General features: G+C 47.3%; 1 long non-coding RNA gene across 2 annotated transcripts in view; it reads right to left on the reverse strand.

Annotated features, from left to right (window-relative positions):
• Positions 1-299: 299 nt before the first annotated feature.
• Positions 300-21,172, reverse strand: part of LOC120046089 — a 43,585-nt gene continuing 22,712 nt past the window's right edge. For both annotated transcript variants that reach the window (XR_005476770.1, XR_005476771.1), the window contains exons 2-3: positions 17,145-17,432; positions 300-1,212 (exon numbers count right to left, since the gene is read on the reverse strand). This is a non-coding gene — a long non-coding RNA (uncharacterized LOC120046089). The remainder of the gene's footprint in view (positions 1,213-17,144; positions 17,433-21,172) is intronic.

The raw sequence follows: 21,172 nt of genomic DNA on the forward strand, positions 1-21,172 counted from the left end.
GCATTTTTATATTTTTTTTCAGTGTACTTGACAGTGTGTATCATTCATTGTCCTGTGCATGTGTCCAGTGAGATTGTATTGAAATGTTCTCATGCGATCCTCCGAGTCATTTAGACCGAAAAGAACAGTGAGTCCTGTTACCTCATCACTTTTTGAGGCATTCTATAGCGTTACATACAGTAGCTTTAGGATACGGGTCATGTAGGCACATACTATTGCTTCATCTCGTTTAGGAACATGTAGACACTCCTAACCATCTCTCATCTGTCCATGTGATATAACATGGTGACTGGAACATTTGAATCAATAAATCTTTATTGTCCCAGAAGGGACGTTGCGAAATAACACAGTGCTAGGAAATACAGGTGACTAAAACCATTATTTTCTTTCAGATGTTTTTGTCTTCTTGGTGTTCTCATTCTCACTTGCTCTTTTCCTCTGTTGCAGGTGATCTCTGGTTCTCGGGTTTTGAAGAAAGTATGCCCCGCTCCTACCCAAGCGCTGCTTTTTAAATCCATACAGACTGTAAACCTTTTCGCCTGTATGAACTAAAGACACTTTAAATATAGAAGACTACTTTCATTCAGGGAGAGGCCCCGCGCTGAAGCAATCTCCGGGCCCTGCACAAAGGATAGAAATGTCTGTGAATTTTTACTTGTAAATGGATAAATAACTAGATTATTTTATGTCCTGAATTTTACATGGTCCGTTTTGAAGATGTTTTTTTTTAGAAAATAATAACGCCATTTGTCTGGGTTCTTAATCAGACGTCTGTGACTGGATAGCTCGCACAACAACACAGATATTGGATTCCACTTCTGCTAGAAGTCGGTGTTATTCAGACAAATTGTTGTTCCAGAAAGAGAGAAGGAATTAGATAATTATAATATTCTAAATCCATTTGAGGGACATTAACAAATCAAAACATCTTCCCTAGCTCAGATCCTTTATTCGTGTTTGTGTTTGTGTCTGGTTGGCAGATCAATGCTACACCTGTCTGGGTTGTTTTGCTTGCACTAAGCTGTTTGTCTGCCACTGGTTATACTGATAACATATTCCCTACACACACACTGAGACGATATAGAATGTATCATGTAGAACAGATAGAAATATAATGAATAGAACAGAAAATCCTATCTGCAACATTCTGAACCGAGCTGAATACACACCGGCACAAGGGTTACATCTCCATTCCAGAAACTGGCTTGTTACCTGTAAAAAAATAAATAAATACATCTTTACAAACATTCTCATGCCTCTGCCAAACATGATCATTCCCCAACATTTAAATCCACCTGTAAAGGTCTAGGATAAACACCTAACCAACCTAGTGTTGGTATGTGGTTATGTTAAGGACAGATGTCCAAAACCCAACGGTAACGAGGTAGAAGAACATTTCACCTCTTGTCTTGTCATCATTAGTGAGACATAAACACGCCTCCCCCTGGCAGCAGTCCTGCTATAGGAGCTATGTGATGTTTGATAGCTCCAGCTCATTGGAATGTACCAGGGCCGTTATGTGATGTTTGATAGCTCCAGCTCATTGGAATGTACCAGGGCCGTTATGTGATGTTTGATAGCTCCAGCTCATTGGAATGTACCAGGGCCGTTATGTGATGTTTGATAGCTCCAGCTCATTGGAATGTACCAGGGCCGTTATGTGATGTTTGATAGCTCCAGCTCATTGGAATGTACCAGGGCCGTTATGTGATGTTTGATAGAATGTACCAGGGCCGTTATGTGATGTTTGATAGCTCCAGCTCATTGGAATGTACCAGGGCCGTTATGTGATGTTTGATAGCTCCAGCTCATTGGAATGTACCAGGGCCGTTATGTGATGTTTGACAGCTCCAGCTCATTGGAATGTACCAGGGCCGTTATGTGATGTTTGATAGCTCCAGCTCATTGGAATGTACCAGGGCCGTTATGTGATGTTTGATAGCTCCAGCTCATTGGAATGTACCAGGGCCGTTATGTGATGTTTGACAGCTCCAGCTCATTGGAATGTACCAGGGCCGTTATGTGATGTTTGATAGCTCCAGCTCATTGGAATGTACCAGGGCCGTTATGTGAAGCTTGATAGCTCCAGCTCATTGGAATGTACCAGGGCCGTTATGTGATGTTTGATAGCTCCAGCTCATTGGAATGTACCAGGGCCGTTATGTGATGCTTGATAGCTCCAGCTCATTGGAATGTACCAGGGCCGTTATGTGATGTTTGATAGCTCCAGCTCATTGGAATGTACCAGGGCCTTTATGTGATGCTTGATAGCTCCAGCTCATTGGAATGTACCAGGGCCGTTATGTAATGTTTGATAGCTCCAGCTCATTGGAATGTACCAGGGCCGTTATGTGATGTTTGATAGCTCATTGGAATGTACCAGGGCCGTTATGTAATGTTTGATAGCTCCAGCTCATTGGAATGTACCAGGGCCGTTATGTGATGTTTGATAGCTCCAGCTCATTGGAATGTACCAGGGCCGTTATGTGATGTTTGATAGAATGTACCAGGGCCGTTATGTGATGTTTGATAGCTCCAGCTCATTGGAATGTACCAGGGCCGTTATGTGATGTTTGATAGCTCCAGCTCATTGGAATGTACCAGGGCCGTTATGTGATGTTTGACAGCTCCAGCTCATTGGAATGTACCAGGGCCGTTATGTGATGTTTGATAGCTCCAGCTCATTGGAATGTACCAGGGCCGTTATGTGATGTTTGATAGCTCCAGCTCATTGGAATGTACCAGGGCCGTTATGTGATGTTTGACAGCTCCAGCTCATTGGAATGTACCAGGGCCGTTATGTGATGTTTGATAGCTCCAGCTCATTGGAATGTACCAGGGCCGTTATGTGAAGCTTGATAGCTCCAGCTCATTGGAATGTACCAGGGCCGTTATGTGATGTTTGATAGCTCCAGCTCATTGGAATGTACCAGGGCCGTTATGTGATGCTTGATAGCTCCAGCTCATTGGAATGTACCAGGGCCGTTATGTGATGTTTGATAGCTCCAGCTCATTGGAATGTACCAGGGCCTTTATGTGATGCTTGATAGCTCCAGCTCATTGGAATGTACCAGGGCCGTTATGTAATGTTTGATAGCTCCAGCTCATTGGAATGTACCAGGGCCGTTATGTGATGTTTGATAGCTCCAGCTCATTGGAATGTACCAGGGCCGTTATGTGATGTTTGATAGCTCCAGCTCATTGGAATGTACCAGGGCCGTTATGTGATGTTTGATAGCTCCAGCTCATTGGAATGTACCAGGGCCGTTATGTGATGTTTGATAGCTCCAGCTCATTGGAATGTACCAGGGCCGTTATGTGATGTTTGATAGCTCCAGCTCATTGGAATGTACCAGGGCCGTTATGTGATGCTTGATAGCTCCAGCTCATTGGAATGTACCAGGGCCGTTATGTGATGTTTGATAGCTCCAGCTCATTGGAATGTATCAGGGCCGTTATGTGATGCTTGATAGCTCCAGCTCATTGGAATGTACCAGGGCCGTTATGTGATGTTTGATAGCTCCAGCTCATTGGAATGTACCAGGGCCGTTATGTGATGTTTGATAGCTCCAGCTCATTGGAATGTACCAGGGCCGTTATGTGATGTTTGATAGCTCCAGCTCATTGGAATGTACCAGGGCCGTTATGTGATGTTTGATAGCTCCAGCTCATTGGAATGTACCAGGGCCGTTATGTGATGTTTGATAGCTCCAGCTCATTGGAATGTACCAGGGCCGTTATGTAATGTTTGATAGCTCCAGCTCATTGGAATGTACCAGGGCCGTTATGTGATGTTTGATAGCTCCAGCTCATTGGAATGTACCAGGGCCGTTATGTGATGTTTGATAGCTCCAGCTCATTGGAATGTACCAGGGCCGTTATGTGATGTTTGATAGCTCCAGCTCATTGGAATGTACCAGGGCCGTTATGTGATGCTTGATAGCTCCAGCTCATTGGAATGTACCAGGGCCGTTATGTGATGTTTGATAGCTCCAGCTCATTGGAATGTACCAGGGCCGTTATGTGATGTTTGATAGCTCCAGCTCATTGGAATGTACCAGGGCCGTTATGTGATGCTTGATAGCTCCAGCTCATTGGAATGTACCAGGGCCGTTATGTGATGTTTGATAGCTCCAGCTCATTGGAATGTACCAGGGCCGTTATGTGATGCTTGATAGCTCCAGCTCATTGGAATGTACCAGGGCCGTTATGTGATGTTTGATAGCTCCAGCTCATTGGAATGTACCAGGGCCGTTATGTGATGTTTGATAGCTCCAGCTCATTGGAATGTACCAGGGACGTTATGTGATGCTTGATAGCTCCAGCTCATTGGAATGTACCAGGGCCGTTATGTGATGCTTGATAGCTCCAGCTCATTGGAATGTACCAGGGCCGTTATGTGATGTTTGATAGCTCCAGCTCATTGGAATGTACCAGGGCCGTTATGTGATGTTTGATAGCTCCAGCTCATTGGAATGTACCAGGGCCGTTATGTGATGTTTGATAGCTCCAGCTCATTGGAATGTACCAGGGCCGTTATGTGATGTTTGATAGCTCCAGCTCATTGGAATGTACCAGGGCCGTTATGTGATGTTTGATAGCTCCAGCTCATTGGAATGTACCAGGGCCGTTATGTGATGTTTGACAGCTCCAGCTCATTGGAATGTACCAGGGCCGTTATGTGATGTTTGACAGCTCCAGCTCATTGGAATGTACCAGGGCCGTTATGTGATGTTTGACAGCTCCAGCTCATTGGAATGTACCAGGGCCGTTATGTGATGTTTGACAGCTCCAGCTCATTGGAATGTACCAGGGCCGTTATGTGATGTTTGATAGCTCCAGCTCATTGGAATGTACCAGGGCCGTTATGTGATGTTTGATAGCTCCAGCTCATTGGAATGTACCAGGGCCGTTATGTGATGTTTGATAGCTCCAGCTCATTGGAATGTACCAGGGCCGTTATGTGATGCTTGATAGCTCCAGCTCATTGGAATGTACCAGGGCCGTTATGTGATGTTTGATAGCTCCAGCTCATTGGAATGTACCAGGGCCGTTATGTGATGTTTGATAGCTCCAGCTCATTGGAATGTACCAGGGCCGTTATGTGATGTTTGATAGAATGTACCAGGGCCGTTATGTGATGTTTGATAGCTCCAGCTCATTGGAATGTACCAGGGCCGTTATGTGATGTTTGATAGCTCCAGCTCATTGGAATGTACCAGGGCCGTTATGTGATGTTTGATAGCTCCAGCTCATTGGAATGTACCAGGGCCGTTATGTGATGCTTGATAGCTCCAGCTCATTGGAATGTACCAGGGCCGTTATGTGATGCTTGATAGCTCCAGCTCATTGGAATGTACCAGGGCCGTTATGTGATGTTTGATAGCTCCAGCTCATTGGAATGTACCAGGGCCGTTATGTGATGTTTGATAGCTCCAGCTCATTGGAATGTACCAGGGCCGTTATGTAATGTTTGATAGAATGTACCAGGGCCGTTATGTAATGTTTGATAGAATGTACCAGAGCCGTTATGTAATGTTTGATAGAATGTACCAGGGCCGTTATGTGATGTTTGATAGCTCCAGCTCATTGGAATGTACCAGGGCCGTTATGTGATGTTTGATAGCTCCAGCTCATTGGAATGTACCAGGGCCGTTATGTAATGTTTGATAGCTCCAGCTCATTGGAATGTACCAGGGCCGTTATGTGATGTTTGATAGCTCCAGCTCATTGGAATGTACCAGGGCCGTTATGTGATGCTTGATAGCTCCAGCTCATTGGAATGTACCAGGGCCATTATGTGATGTTTGATAGCTCCAGCTCATTGGAATGTACCAGGGCCGTTATGTGATGTTTGATAGCTCCAGCTCATTGGAATGTACCAGGGCCGTTATGTGATGTTTGATAGAATGTACCAGGGCCGTTATGTGATGTTTGATAGCTCCAGCTCATTGGAATGTACCAGGGCCGTTATGTGATGTTTGATAGCTCCAGCTCATTGGAATGTACCAGGGCCGTTATGTGATGTTTGATAGCTCCAGCTCATTGGAATGTACCAGGGCCGTTATGTGATGCTTGATAGCTCCAGCTCATTGGAATGTACCAGGGCCGTTATGTGATGCTTGATAGCTCCAGCTCATTGGAATGTACCAGGGCCGTTATGTGATGTTTGATAGCTCCAGCTCATTGGAATGTACCAGGGCCGTTATGTGATGTTTGATAGCTCCAGCTCATTGGAATGTACCAGGGCCGTTATGTAATGTTTGATAGAATGTACCAGGGCCGTTATGTAATGTTTGATAGAATCTACCAGGGCCGTTATGTAATGTTTGATAGAATGTACCAGGGCCGTTATGTGATGTTTGATAGCTCCAGCTCATTGGAATGTACCAGGGCCGTTATGTGATGTTTGATAGCTCCAGCTCATTGGAATGTACCAGGGCCGTTATGTAATGTTTGATAGCTCCAGCTCATTGGAATGTACCAGGGCCGTTATGTGATGTTTGATAGCTCCAGCTCATTGGAATGTACCAGGGCCGTTATGTGATGTTTGATAGCTCCAGCTCATTGGAATGTACCAGGGCCGTTATGTGATGCTTGATAGCTCCAGCTCATTGGAATGTACCAAGGCCGTTATGTAATGTTTGATAGCTCCAGCTCATTGGAATGTACCAGGGCCGTTATGTGATGCTTGATAGCTCCAGCTCATTGGAATGTACCAGGGCCGTTATGTGATGTCTGATAGCTCCAGCTCATTGGAATGTACCAGGGCCGTTATGTGATGTTTGATAGCTCCAGCTCATTGGAATGTACCAGGGCCGTTATGTGATGTTTGATAGCTCCAGCTCATTGGAATGTACCAGGGCCGTTATGTGATGTTTGATAGCTCCAGCTCATTGGAATGTACCAGGGCCGTTATGTGATGTTTGATAGCTCCAGCTCATTGGAATGTACCAGGGCCGTTATGTGATGTTTGATAGCTCCAGCTCATTGGAATGTACCAGGGCCGTTATGTGATGTTTGACAGCTCCAGCTCATTGGAATGTACCAGGGCCGTTATGTGATGTTTGACAGCTCCAGCTCATTGGAATGTACCAGGGCCGTTATGTGATGTTTGATAGCTCCAGCTCATTGGAATGTACCAGGGCCGTTATGTGATGTTTGATAGCTCCAGCTCATTGGAATGTACCAGGGCCGTTATGTGATGTTTGATAGCTCCAGCTCATTGGAGTGTACCAGGGCCGTTATGTGATGCTTGATAGCTCCAGCTCATTGGAATGTACCAGGGCCGTTATGTGATGTTTGATAGCTCCAGCTCATTGGAATGTACCAGGGCCGTTATGTGATGTTTGATAGCTCCAGCTCATTGGAATGTACCAGGGCCGTTATGTGATGTTTGATAGAATGTACCAGGGCCGTTATGTGATGTTTGATAGCTCCAGCTCATTGGAATGTACCAGGGCCGTTATGTGATGTTTGATAGCTCCAGCTCATTGGAATGTACCAGGGCCGTTATGTGATGTTTGATAGCTCCAGCTCATTGGAATGTACCAGGGCCGTTATGTGATGCTTGATAGCTCCAGCTCATTGGAATGTACCAGGGCCGTTATGTGATGTTTGATAGCTCCAGCTCATTGGAATGTACCAGGGCCGTTATGTGATGTTTGATAGCTCCAGCTCATTGGAATGTACCAGGGCCGTTATGTGATGTTTGATAGAATGTACCAGGGCCGTTATGTGATGTTTGATAGCTCCAGCTCATTGGAATGTACCAGGGCCGTTATGTGATGTTTGATAGCTCCAGCTCATTGGAATGTACCAGGGCCGTTATGTGATGTTTGATAGCTCCAGCTCATTGGAATGTACCAGGGCCGTTATGTGATGCTTGATAGCTCCAGCTCATTGGAATGTACCAGGGCCGTTATGTGATGCTTGATAGCTCCAGCTCATTGGAATGTACCAGGGCCGTTATGTGATGTTTGATAGCTCCAGCTCATTGGAATGTACCAGGGCCGTTATGTGATGTTTGATAGCTCCAGCTCATTGGAATGTACCAGGGCCGTTATGTAATGTTTGATAGAATGTACCAGGGCCGTTATGTAATGTTTGATAGAATGTACCAGGGCCGTTATGTAATGTTTGATAGAATGTACCAGGGCCGTTATGTGATGTTTGATAGCTCCAGCTCATTGGAATGTACCAGGGCCGTTATGTGATGTTTGATAGCTCCAGCTCATTGGAATGTACCAGGGCCGTTATGTAATGTTTGATAGCTCCAGCTCATTGGAATGTACCAGGGCCGTTATGTGATGTTTGATAGCTCCAGCTCATTGGAATGTACCAGGGCCGTTATGTGATGTTTGATAGCTCCAGCTCATTGGAATGTACCAGGGCCGTTATGTGATGCTTGATAGCTCCAGCTCATTGGAATGTACCAGGGCCGTTATGTAATGTTTGATAGCTCCAGCTCATTGGAATGTACCAGGGCCGTTATGTGATGCTTGATAGCTCCAGCTCATTGGAATGTACCAGGGCCGTTATGTGATGTCTGATAGCTCCAGCTCATTGGAATGTACCAGGGCCGTTATGTGATGTTTGATAGCTCCAGCTCATTGGAATGTACCAGGGCCGTTATGTGATGTTTGATAGCTCCAGCTCATTGGAATGTACCAGGGCCGTTATGTGATGTTTGATAGCTCCAGCTCATTGGAATGTACCAGGGCCGTTATGTGATGTTTGATAGCTCCAGCTCATTGGAATGTACCAGGGCCGTTATGTGATGTTTGATAGCTCCAGCTCATTGGAATGTACCAGGGCCGTTATGTGATGTTTGACAGCTCCAGCTCATTGGAATGTACCAGGGCCGTTATGTGATGTTTGACAGCTCCAGCTCATTGGAATGTACCAGGGCCGTTATGTGATGTTTGACAGCTCCAGCTCATTGGAATGTACCAGGGCCGTTATGTGATGTTTGATAGCTCCAGCTCATTGGAATGTACCAGGGCCGTTATGTGATGTTTGATAGCTCCAGCTCATTGGAATGTACCAGGGCCGTTATGTGATGTTTGATAGCTCCAGCTCATTGGAGTGTACCAGGGCCGTTATGTGATGCTTGATAGCTCCAGCTCATTGGAATGTACCAGGGCCGTTATGTGATGTTTGATAGCTCCAGCTCATTGGAATGTACCAGGGCCGTTATGTAATGTTTGATAGAATGTACCAGGGCCGTTATGTAATGTTTGATAGAATGTACCAGGGCCGTTATGTAATGTTTGATAGAATGTACCAGGGCCGTTATGTGATGTTTGATAGCTCCAGCTCATTGGAATGTACCAGGGCCGTTATGTGATGTTTGATAGAATGTACCAGGGCCGTTATGTGATGTTTGATAGCTCCAGCTCATTGGAATGTACCAGGGCCGTTATGTAATGTTTGATAGCTCCAGCTCATTGGAATGTACCAGGGCCGTTATGTGATGTTTGATAGCTCCAGCTCATTGGAATGTACCAGGGCCGTTATGTGATGTTTGATAGCTCCAGCTCATTGGAATGTACCAGGGCCGTTATGTGATGTTTGATAGCTCCAGCTCATTGGAATGTACCAGGGCCGTTATGTGATGCTTGATAGCTCCAGCTCATTGGAATGTACCAGGGCCGTTATGTGATGTTTGATAGCTCCAGCTCATTGGAATGTACCAGGGCCGTTATGTGATGTTTGATAGCTCCAGCTCATTGGAATGTACCAGGGCCGTTATGTAATGTTTGATAGAATGTACCAGGGCCGTTATGTAATGTTTGATAGAATGTACCAGGGCCGTTATGTAATGTTTGATAGAATGTACCAGGGCCGTTATGTGATGTTTGATAGAATGTACCAGGGCCGTTATGTGATGTTTGATAGCTCCAGCTCATTGGAATGTACCAGGGCCGTTATGTAATGTTTGATAGCTCCAGCTCATTGGAATGTACCAGGGCCGTTATGTGATGTTTGATAGCTCCAGCTCATTGGAATGTACCAGGGCCGTTATGTGATGTTTGATAGCTCCAGCTCATTGGAATGTACCAGGGCCGTTATGTGATGTTTGATAGCTCCAGCTCATTGGAATGTACCAGGGCCGTTATGTGATGTTTGATAGCTCCAGCTCATTGGAATGTACCAGGGCCGTTATGTGATGTTTGATAGCTCCAGCTCATTGGAATGTACCAGGGCCGTTATGTGATGTTTGATAGCTCCAGCTCATTGGAATGTACCAGGGCCGTTATGTAATGTTTGATAGCTCCAGCTCATTGGAATGTACCAGGGCCGTTATGTGATGTTTGATAGCTCCAGCTCATTGGAATGTACCAGGGCCGTTATGTGATGTTTGATAGCTCCAGCTCATTGGAATGTACCAGGGCCGTTATGTGATGTTTGATAGCTCCAGCTCATTGGAATGTACCAGGGCCGTTATGTGATGTTTGATAGCTCCAGCTCATTGGAATGTACCAGGGCCGTTATGTGATGTTTGATAGCTCCAGCTCATTGGAATGTACCAGGGCCGTTATGTAATGTTTGATAGCTCCAGCTCATTGGAATGTACCAGGGCCGTTATGTGATGTTTGATAGCTCCAGCTCATTGGAATGTACCAGGGCCGTTATGTGATGTTTGATAGCTCCAGCTCATTGGAATGTACCAGGGCCGTTATGTGATGCTTGATAGCTCCAGCTCATTGGAATGTACCAGGGCCGTTATGTGATGTTTGATAGCTCCAGCTCATTGGAATGTACCAGGGCCGTTATGTGATGCTTGATAGCTCCAGCTCATTGGAATGTACCAGGGCCGTTATGTGATGTCTGATAGCTCCAGCTCATTGGAATGTACCAGGGCCGTTATGTGATGTCTGATAGCTCCAGCTCATTGGAATGTACCAGGGCCGTTATGTGATGTCTGATAGCTCCAGCTCATTGGAATGTACCAGGGCCGTTATGTGATGTCTGATAGCTCCAGCTCATTGGAATGTACCAGGGCCGTTATGTGATGTCTGATAGCTCCAGCTCATTGGAATGTACCAGGGCCGTTATGTGATGTTTGATAGAATGTACCAGGGCCGTTATGTGATGTTTGATAGAATGTACCAGGGCCGTTATGTGATGTTTGATAGAATGTACCAGGGCCGTTATGTGATGTTTGACAGCTCCAGCTCATTGGAATGTACCAGGGCCGTTATGTGATGTTTGATAGCTCCAGCTCATTGGAATGTACCAGGGCCGTTATGTAATGTTTGATAGCTCCAGCTCATTGGAATGTACCAGGGCCGTTATGTGATGTTTGATAGAATGTACCAGGGTCTTTAAAACGCATCCTCTTGCTGCCTCGTAATCCAGTCCGATGCACTGTAGTGTAGGGTAGATTACCTGAACAACGCAGATAATGTACACGGGGGATATATACACTTAGTATAACAAACATTAGGAAAACTTTCCTCATATTGAGTTTCACCTGGTCAGTCTATGTCATGGAAAGAGCAGGTGTTCTTAATGTTTTGTGTACTCAGTGTATGTATGATTATTATCCTAGTGTAAACATCTAAATTGTTTTATTGTAGCAGTGAATGCAAGGGAAAATAGATAGCAGCCATAGAAATAAGCATTAGAAGAGGTATTTAAAGTACACACAGTGGTAGAAGGAGAAATACCTTCACGGCAGACTCTCTCAACCCTGTACCGGCACTCAGCACCAGCACCGGCACCAGTACCAACACTCAGCACCTGTACCTACTCAGCAACTGTACCTGTACCGACACTCAGCACCTGTACCTGTACCGACACTCAGCACCTGTACCGACACTCAGCACCTGTACCGACACTCAGCACCTGTACCGACACTCAGCACCTGTACCGACACTCAGCACCTGTACCGGCACTCAGCACCTGTACCGACACTCAGCACCTGTACCTACACTCAGCACCTGTACCGACACTCAGCACCTGTACCGACACTCAGCACCTGTACCGACACTCAGCACCTGTACCGACACTCAGCACCTGTACCGACACTCAGCACCTGTACCTGTACCGACACTCAGCACCTGTACCTGTACCGACACTCAGCACCTGTACCTACACTCAGCACCTGTACCGACACTCAGCACCTGTACCTGTACCGACACTCAGCACCTGTACCTGTACCGACACTCAGCACCTGTACCGACACTCAGCACCTGTACCGACACTCAGCACCTGTACCTGTACCGACACTCAGCACCTGTACCTACACTCAGCACCTGTACCTGTACCTACACTCAGCACCTGTACCGACACTCAGCACCTGTACCGACACTCAGCACCTGTACCTACACTCAGCACCTGTACCGACACTCAGCACCTGTACCTGTACCGACACTCAGCACCTGTACCTGTACCTACACTCAGCACCTGTACCGACACTCAGTACCTGTACCTACACTCAGCACCTGTACCGACACTCAGCACCTGTACCTACACTCAGCACCTGTACCTGTACCGACACTCAGCACCTGTACCTGTACCTACACTCAGCACCTGTACCGACACTCAGCACCTGTACCTGTACCGACACTCAGCACCTGTACCGACACTCAGCACCTGTACCTGTACCGACACTCAGCACCTGTACCGACACTCAGCACCTGTACCGACACTCAGCACCTGTACCGACACTCAGCACCTGTACCTGTACCTACACTCAGCACCTGTACCGACACTCAGCACCTGTACCTGTACCGACACTCAGCACCTGTACCTGTACCTACACTCAGCACCTGTACCTGTACCGACACTCAGCACCTGTACCTGTACCGACACTCAGCACCTGTACCGACACTCAGCACCTGCACCTGTACCGACACTCAGCACCTGTACCGACACTCAGCACCTGTACCTGTACCGACACTCAGCACCTGTACCTGTACCGACACTCAGCACCTGTACCTACACTCAGCACCTGTACCGACAATCAGCACCTGTACCGACACTCAGCACCTGTACCTGTACCGACACTCAGCACCTGTACCTACACTCAGCACCTGTACCTGTACCGACACTCAGCACCTGTACCGACACTCAGCACCTGTACCTGTACCGACACTCAGCACCTGTACCTGTACCGACACTCAGCACCTGTACCTGTACCTACACTCAGCACCTGTACCTGTACCGACACTCAGCACCTGTACCTGTACCTACACTCAGTACCTGTACCTACACTCAGCACCTGTACCGACACTCAGCACCTGTACCTGTACCGACACTCAGCACCTGTACCTGTACCTACACTCAGCACCTGTACCGACAATCAGCACCTGTACCGACACTCAGCACCTGTACCTGTACCGACACTCAGCACCTGTACCTGTACCGACACTCAGCACCTGTACCTGTACCGACACTCAGCACCTGTACCTGTACCGACACTCAGCACCTGTACCGACACTCAGCACCTGTACCGACACTCAGCACCTGTACCGACACTCAGCACCTGTACCTGTACCTACACTCAGCACCTGTACCGACACTCAGCACCTGTACCTGTACCGACACTCAGCACCTGTACCTGTACCGACACTCAGCACCTGTACCTGTACCTACACTCAGCACCTGTACCTGTACCTACACTCAGCACCTGTACCTGTACCGACACTCAGCACCTGTACCTGTACCTACACTCAGCACCTGTACCTGTACCGACACTCAGCACCTGTACCGACACTCAGCACCTGCACCTGTACCGACACTCAGCACCTGTACCGACACTCAGCACCTGTACCTGTACCGACACTCAGCACCTGTACCTGTACCGACACTCAGCACCTGTACCGACACTCAGCACCTGTACCGACACTCAGCACCTGTACCGACACTCAGCACCTGTACCGACACTCAGCACCTGTACCGACACTCAGCACCTGTACCGACACTCAGCACCTGTACCGACACTCAGCACCTGTACCGACACTCAGCACCTGTACCTATACTCAGCACCTGTACCTATACTCAGCACCTGTACCTATACTCAGCACCTGGACCGACACTCAGCACCTGGACCGACACTCAGCACCTGGACCGACACTCAGCACCTGGACCGACACTCAGCACCTGGACCGACACTCAGCACCTGTACCTGTACCGACACTCTGTACCTGTACCGATACTCAGCACCTGTACCTCTACCTACGCTCTGTACCTGTACCGATACTCAGCACCTGTACCTACACTCAGCACCTGTACCTACACTCAGCACCTGTACCTACACTCAACACCTGTACCTGTACCTACACTCAGCACCTGTACCTGTACCTACACTCAGCACCTGTACCTGTACCCACTCAGCACCTGTACCTGTACCCACTCAGCACCTGTACCTGTACCTACACTCAGCACCTGTACCGACACTCAGCACCTGTACCGACACTCTGTACCTGTACCGATACTCAGCACCTGTACCTCTACCTACGCTCTGTACCTGTACCGATACTCAGCACCTGTACCTACACTCAGCACCTGTACCTACACTCAGCACCTGTACCTACACTCAGCACCTGTACCTGTACCTACACTCAGCACCTGTACCTACACTCAGCACCTGTACCTACACTCAGCACCTGTACCTACACTCAGCACCTGTACCTACACTCAGCACCTGTACCTACACTCAGCACCTGTACCTACACTCAGCACCTGTACCGACACTCAGCACCTGTACCGACACTCAGCACCTGTACCGACACTCAGCACCTGTACCTGTACCGACACTCAGCATCTGTACCGACACTCAGCACCTGTACCTGTACAGTCACTCAGCACCTGTACCGACACTCAGCACCTGTACCGACACTCAGCACCTGTACCGACACTCAGCACCTGTACCTACACTCAGCACCTGTACCTACACTCAGCACCTGTACCTACACTCAGCACCTGTACCTACACTCAGCACCTGTACCGACACTCAGCACCTGTACCTACACTCAGCACCTGTACCTGTACCGACACTCAGCACCTGTACCGACACTCAGCACCTGTACCTGTACCGACACTCAGCACCTGTACCTGTACCTACACTCAGCACCTGTACCGACACTCAGCACCTGTACCTGTACCGACACTCAGCACCTGTACCTGTACCGACACTCAGCACCTGTACCGACACTCAGCACCTGTACCTACACTCAGCACCTGTACCTACACTCAGCACCTGTACCGACACTCAGCACCTGTACCTACACTCAGCACCTGTACCTGTACCGACACTCAGCACCTGTACCGACACTCAGCACCTGTACCTGTACCGACACTCAGCACCTGTACCAGCACTCAGCACCTGTACCTGTACCTACACTCAGCACCTGTACCGACACTCAGCACCTGTACCTGTACCGTCACTCAGCACCTGTACCGACACTCAGCACCTGTACCGACACTCAGCACCTGTACCGACACTCAGCACCTGTACCGACACTCAGCACCTGTACCTGTACCGACACTCAGCACCTGTACCGACACTCAGCACCTGTACCGACACTCAGCACCTGTACCGACACTCAGCACCTGTACCGACACTCAGCACCTGTACCGACACTCAGCACCTGTACCTGTACCTACACTCAGCACCTGTACCGACACTCAGCACATGTACCTGTACCGACACTCAGCACCTGTACCTGTACCGACACTCAGCACCTGTACCGACACTCAGCACCTGTACCTGTACCTACACTCAGCACCTGTACCGACACTCAGCACCTGTACCTGTACCGACACTCAGCACCTGTACCGACACTCAGCACCTGTACCTGTACCTACACTCAGCACTTGCACCTGTACCTGTACCGACACTCAGCACCTGTACCTGTACCGACACTCAGCACTTGCACCTGTACCTGTACCGACACTCAGCACTTGCACCTGTACCTGTACCGACACTCAGCACCTGTACCTGTACCGATACTCAGCACCTGTACCTACACTCAGCACCTGTACCTACACTCAGCACCTGTACCTACACTCAACACCTGTACCTGTACCTACACTCAGCACCTGTACCTGTACCCACTCAGCACCTGTACCTGTACCCACTCAGCACCTGTACCTGTACCTACACTCAGCACCTGTACCTGTACCTACACTCAGCACCTGTACCTACACTCAGCACCTGTACCTACACTCAGCACCTGTACCTACACTCAGCACCTGTACCTACACTCAGCACCTGTACCTACACTCAGCACCTGTACCTACACTCAGCACCTGTACCTACACTCAGCACCTGTACCGACACTCAGCACCTGTACCGACACTCAGCACCTGTACCTACACTCAGCACCTGTACCTGTACCGACACTCAGCACCTGTACCGACACTCAGCACCTGTACCTGTACCGACACTCAGCACCTGTACCAGCACTCAGCACCTGTACCTGTACCTACACTCAGCACCTGTACCGACACTCAGCACCTGTACCTGTACCGTCACTCAGCACCTGTACCGACACTCAGCACCTGTACCGACACTCAGCACCTGTACCGACACTCAGCACCTGTACCGACACTCAGCACCTGTACCGACACTCTGTACCTGTACCGACACTCAGCACCTGTACCGACACTCAGCACCTGTACCGACACTCAGCACCTGTACCGACACTCAGCACCTGTACCTGTACCTACACTCAGCACCTGTACCGACACTCAGCACCTGTACCTGTACCGACACTCAGCACCTGTACCGACACTCAGCACCTGTACCTGTACCGACACTCAGCACCTGTACCGACACTCAGCACCTGTACCTGTACCTACACTCAGCACCTGTACCGACACTCAGCACCTGTACCGACACTCAGCACCTGTACCGACACTCAGCACCTGTACCTGTACCTACACTCAGCACTTGCACCTGTACCTGTACCGACACTCAGCACCTGTACCGACACTCAGCACCTGTACCTGCACCGACACTCAGCACCTGTACCGACACTCAGCACCTGTACCTGTACCGACACTCAGCACCTGTACCTGTACCGACACTCAGCACCTGTACCGACACTCAGCACCTGTACCTGTACTGACACTCAGCACCTGTACCTGTACCGACACTCAGCACCTGTACCTACACTCAGCACCTGTACCTGTACCGACACTCAGCACCTGTACCGACACTCAGCTGGGCCGCTGCCTTCTCTTCTTCTTCGTAGCCATCTTCCTGGACGCTACAGGCCTCATCCTGTTCTTCCTGGGCATCTTTGCTCCCTTCAGGTTCTGGGACCTCTTGGTCTTCTCCAGACCCATCATCATCTTTCTCAGCCTTATCTTCTGGTACGTCGGCAACCTGGAGGTGGACGACTTCCTGCCCAAGTGACCCTCTACTTCTGGGGTTTAGAGATACGGTGGTAGAGATGAGGACTGGTGACGTGGGTCTAGAATGGACATGGAGTGAAAATGTAGTAGTTACAACTTTTTTGAAGACAGAGGATCCACCCTGGACATCAATTGGGTCTTTCTATAATCTAGGGTACCAGTGAGGATTTCCTACACTGGACAACTTGTTACAGCTGTTGATAAAGCTGGGTGTACACCACTACTTTTGGCTCTCGCATTAAACAACAGTCTTTCCTGTAATTTTTTATGCTTGGAGCAAATCCAACACAACATATCACTGAGTAACTGCCTCCTTATTTTCAAGCAAAGTGGTGGTTGCATCATAGTATGGGTTTGCTTGACATCGGCAAATACTGGGGAGCTTTACACCAAAGAAATAGGATGGAGCTTTACACCAGACACTGGGAGAGGAGTTCACCTTTCAGCAGGACAATAACCTACAACACAAGGCCAAATCTACACTGGAGTTGCTTACCAAGAAGACAGTTAGTGTTCCTGAGTGGCCGAGTTACAGTTTTGACTTATCTCCTTGAAAATCTATGGCAAGACTTGAACATTGCTGTCTAGCCATGATCCCCAACATCTTGACAGAGCTTGAAGAATTATGAAAGAATAATGGCTAATATTGCACAATCCAGGTGTGTAAAGCTCTTAGAAACTTACCCAGGAAGACTCCCAGCTGTAATCACTCTTAGAGACTTACCCAGGAAGACTCCCAGCTGTAATGACTCTTAGAGACTTACCCAGGAAGACTCCCAGCTGTAATGACTCTTAGAGACTTACCCAGGAAGACTCCCAGCTGTAATGACTCTTAGAGACTTACCCAGGAAGACTCCCAACTGTAATGACTCTTAGAGACTTACCCAGGAAGACTCCCAGCTGTAATCACTCAGAGACTTACCCAGGACGACTCCCAGCTGTAATCACTCAGAGACTTACCCAGGAAGACTCCCAGCTGTAATCACTCAGAGACTTACCCAGGAAGACTCCCAGCTGTACTGACTCTTAGAGACTTACCCAATAATACTCCCAGCTGTAATCGCTGACAAAGGTGTTTCTAACATGTATTGACTCAGTGAGCTGAAAACTTATGCAATAACTATATTTTAGTTATAAAATGTCTATGATTTTTTTTTAAGTGTTAAATTTTCTTCCACTTAGAAAGTACCAAGTATTTTGTGTAGATTGTTGACCAAAAAAAGTACATTAAATCCATTTTAAGGCCACTTTGTAACAAACACACTTGAAAAGCACTGCATATCTCAACAGGACTTCATGGTTTAAATTAAGGCTAAAATGTTCTGAAACACCTTGAAGTGTATAAACATTTGTTTTGGTAAATACTGAAATATTTAGCTGTATTCTATTCTCTTTCAGATGATCATTCTTTGCTGGAACTACAGCACTGCATAATGATCATTGATGGATGTTTACACCTTAACAAGGTGAAGACTTGCATCTAAACATGAGACTGTCACGTGTTCTGAGTTCCTGGGACCCTGGCTTTTTATAATGTCGATACAGTTTTGTTTTTGAGGCTGTGAATTTTGTTGGTGTTTATCACATTTATGATGTTTTTTGAAGGTTGATTACAATGTGAATATTACAACTCTTTTAGTTGAATTTAACAAATCTCATTTGACTTTTTAGAGATAACATAAAAGCACTGTTACTTTACATTGAAATAAGTTGTTTTTCCCACTGGTGATTTTCCTATTGTGAAATCCGAGTGTTCAGTTGCTTTCACCAGACAATAGAAACCAGTTAAACTGGGTATGTCACCTACACTGGGCCAGTGAATGCTCTCACTTTACAACAATGGTGTCATGGAAAAAGGAGGAACTGTTTCCCAATTACCTTTTATTAAGCAACTAAGGAATATCCCGCCAAGTCACAATGACAAGGACATTTTCCTGCCTTGTTCTGATCAAATATTTACATGATTTTCTGGACAGATTTGATTTTGATTTCCATGTACCTAAGTGAACCTTGCGTGTGCAGTAGTATGTGACATAACTGGTTCAGTGTGGCAAACCCTGGCACACCCATGTACTGTGTTGACATTTAAACTCTGCTGGGTGATAATCTCTCTCTGTACATGAGCAATGAAGGCTGGAGAAGTAACCCTGGTCACCGCCAACAACTCAGAGAAATGGTTTAAGACAACAGGGGAAAGAATGTAGTCGTTTTTATTTCAGTTTCCGGCAGCTATTTGATATGACTGATAATGAGCAGAGAATTTTATTCACCCAAAACGTACGCATTTGGGATTGTCATCAGAGACAAATTGTCAGTGGTGTAAAGTACTTAAGTAAAAAATACTTCTAAAGTACTAAAGTAGTTTTTTTGGGGGGGGTATCTGTACTATACTATTTCTATTTTTGACAACTTTTACTTCAATACATTCCTAAAGAAAATAGTGTACATTTTCCCTGACACCTAAAGGTACTCGTTACATTTTGAATGCTTAGCAAGACAGGAAAATGATCCAATCCACGCACTTATCAAGAGAACATCCCTGATCATCCCTACTGCCTCTGATCTGGCTGACTCACGAAACACACATGTTTAATTTGTAAATTGTGTCTCGTGAATGACCTCATTATTGAGCGCAAAGTTGATTTGCATGTTTCTCACTGAAACATGACTGACTTCAGACTGTAGTGCCGCTCTTATTGCAGCCTCCCCCTGGGAGCATCATGCTATACTGTTTAAATGTCAGCCACCAGTGCTGGCCATAACCCTGTATAGGCCACCAAAGCACTGACCCACTTTCTTTAATGATTTCTCTTAACTATTGTCTATTGTCCTTGTGAAATATGAAAAATCATTGTGTTTGGCAACTTCAATATTCATGTTGACAAAGAGACTAACTCCAAGGCCATTGAATGTATTAATCTTTTGAGCTCTATGGACTTTGTCCAACATGTTACTGGGCCCACCCATAACCGCAACCATACTATGGGCCTGGTTATTACCAAGGGGCTTTTTACTGGGCCCACCCATAACCGCGGCCATACTCTGGACCTGGTTATTACCAAGGGGCTTTTTACTGGGCCCACCCATAACCACGGCCATACTCTGGACCTGGTTATTACCAAGGGGCTTTCTACTGACATATCCTGTATTGTTGATGTTGCTTTATCTGATCACCACTGTGTGTTTTACTACCTTGTTGCCCATAGCACAGGGTAATACTGAACGCATTATTAAGAAACGCTATCTTACCTCTGAAGAGCGGATGTGGAGAAAGTCAAAGTTTTAGGTCCATTATAATATTCTGAAAGATAAAACTTGGCATATATAACGAGGCAAGTCAGTTAAGAACCGATTATTATTTACAATGACGGCCTACCCCAGCTAAACCTGGACGACGACGCCGGGCCAACTGTGCGCAGCCCTATGGGACTCCAAATCACGGCCGGATGTGATACAGTCTGGATTCGAACCAGGGACTGTAGTGACACCTCTTGCACTGAGATGCAGTGCCTTAGACCGCGGCGCCACTCGGGAACCCAAGAAATGCTAGGTGGGTTCATTTTACTAACTTGATCACTATTAATCAGATTAGATTGAGAGTGCTCTTCTCGGCCATTGATGGCCTGATTAAATCCTACCCAGGCAAACCTACAGTATGTGAACTTTCCTCCACATCTAAATGTGATGAGATTGTGGCATATTTCAGTGATAAGATAACCAACATTATGCTGGGTATCAGTCAAGCAAGACCTGATGAGAAGTTTGATATGTGCCCTGGCTTACCACGTAAAGACACTAA

The sequence above is a fragment of the Salvelinus namaycush genome, chromosome 4 (genome assembly GCF_016432855.1).
Source record: "Salvelinus namaycush isolate Seneca chromosome 4, SaNama_1.0, whole genome shotgun sequence".
NCBI classification, from domain to species: Eukaryota; Metazoa; Chordata; class Actinopteri; order Salmoniformes; family Salmonidae; genus Salvelinus; species Salvelinus namaycush.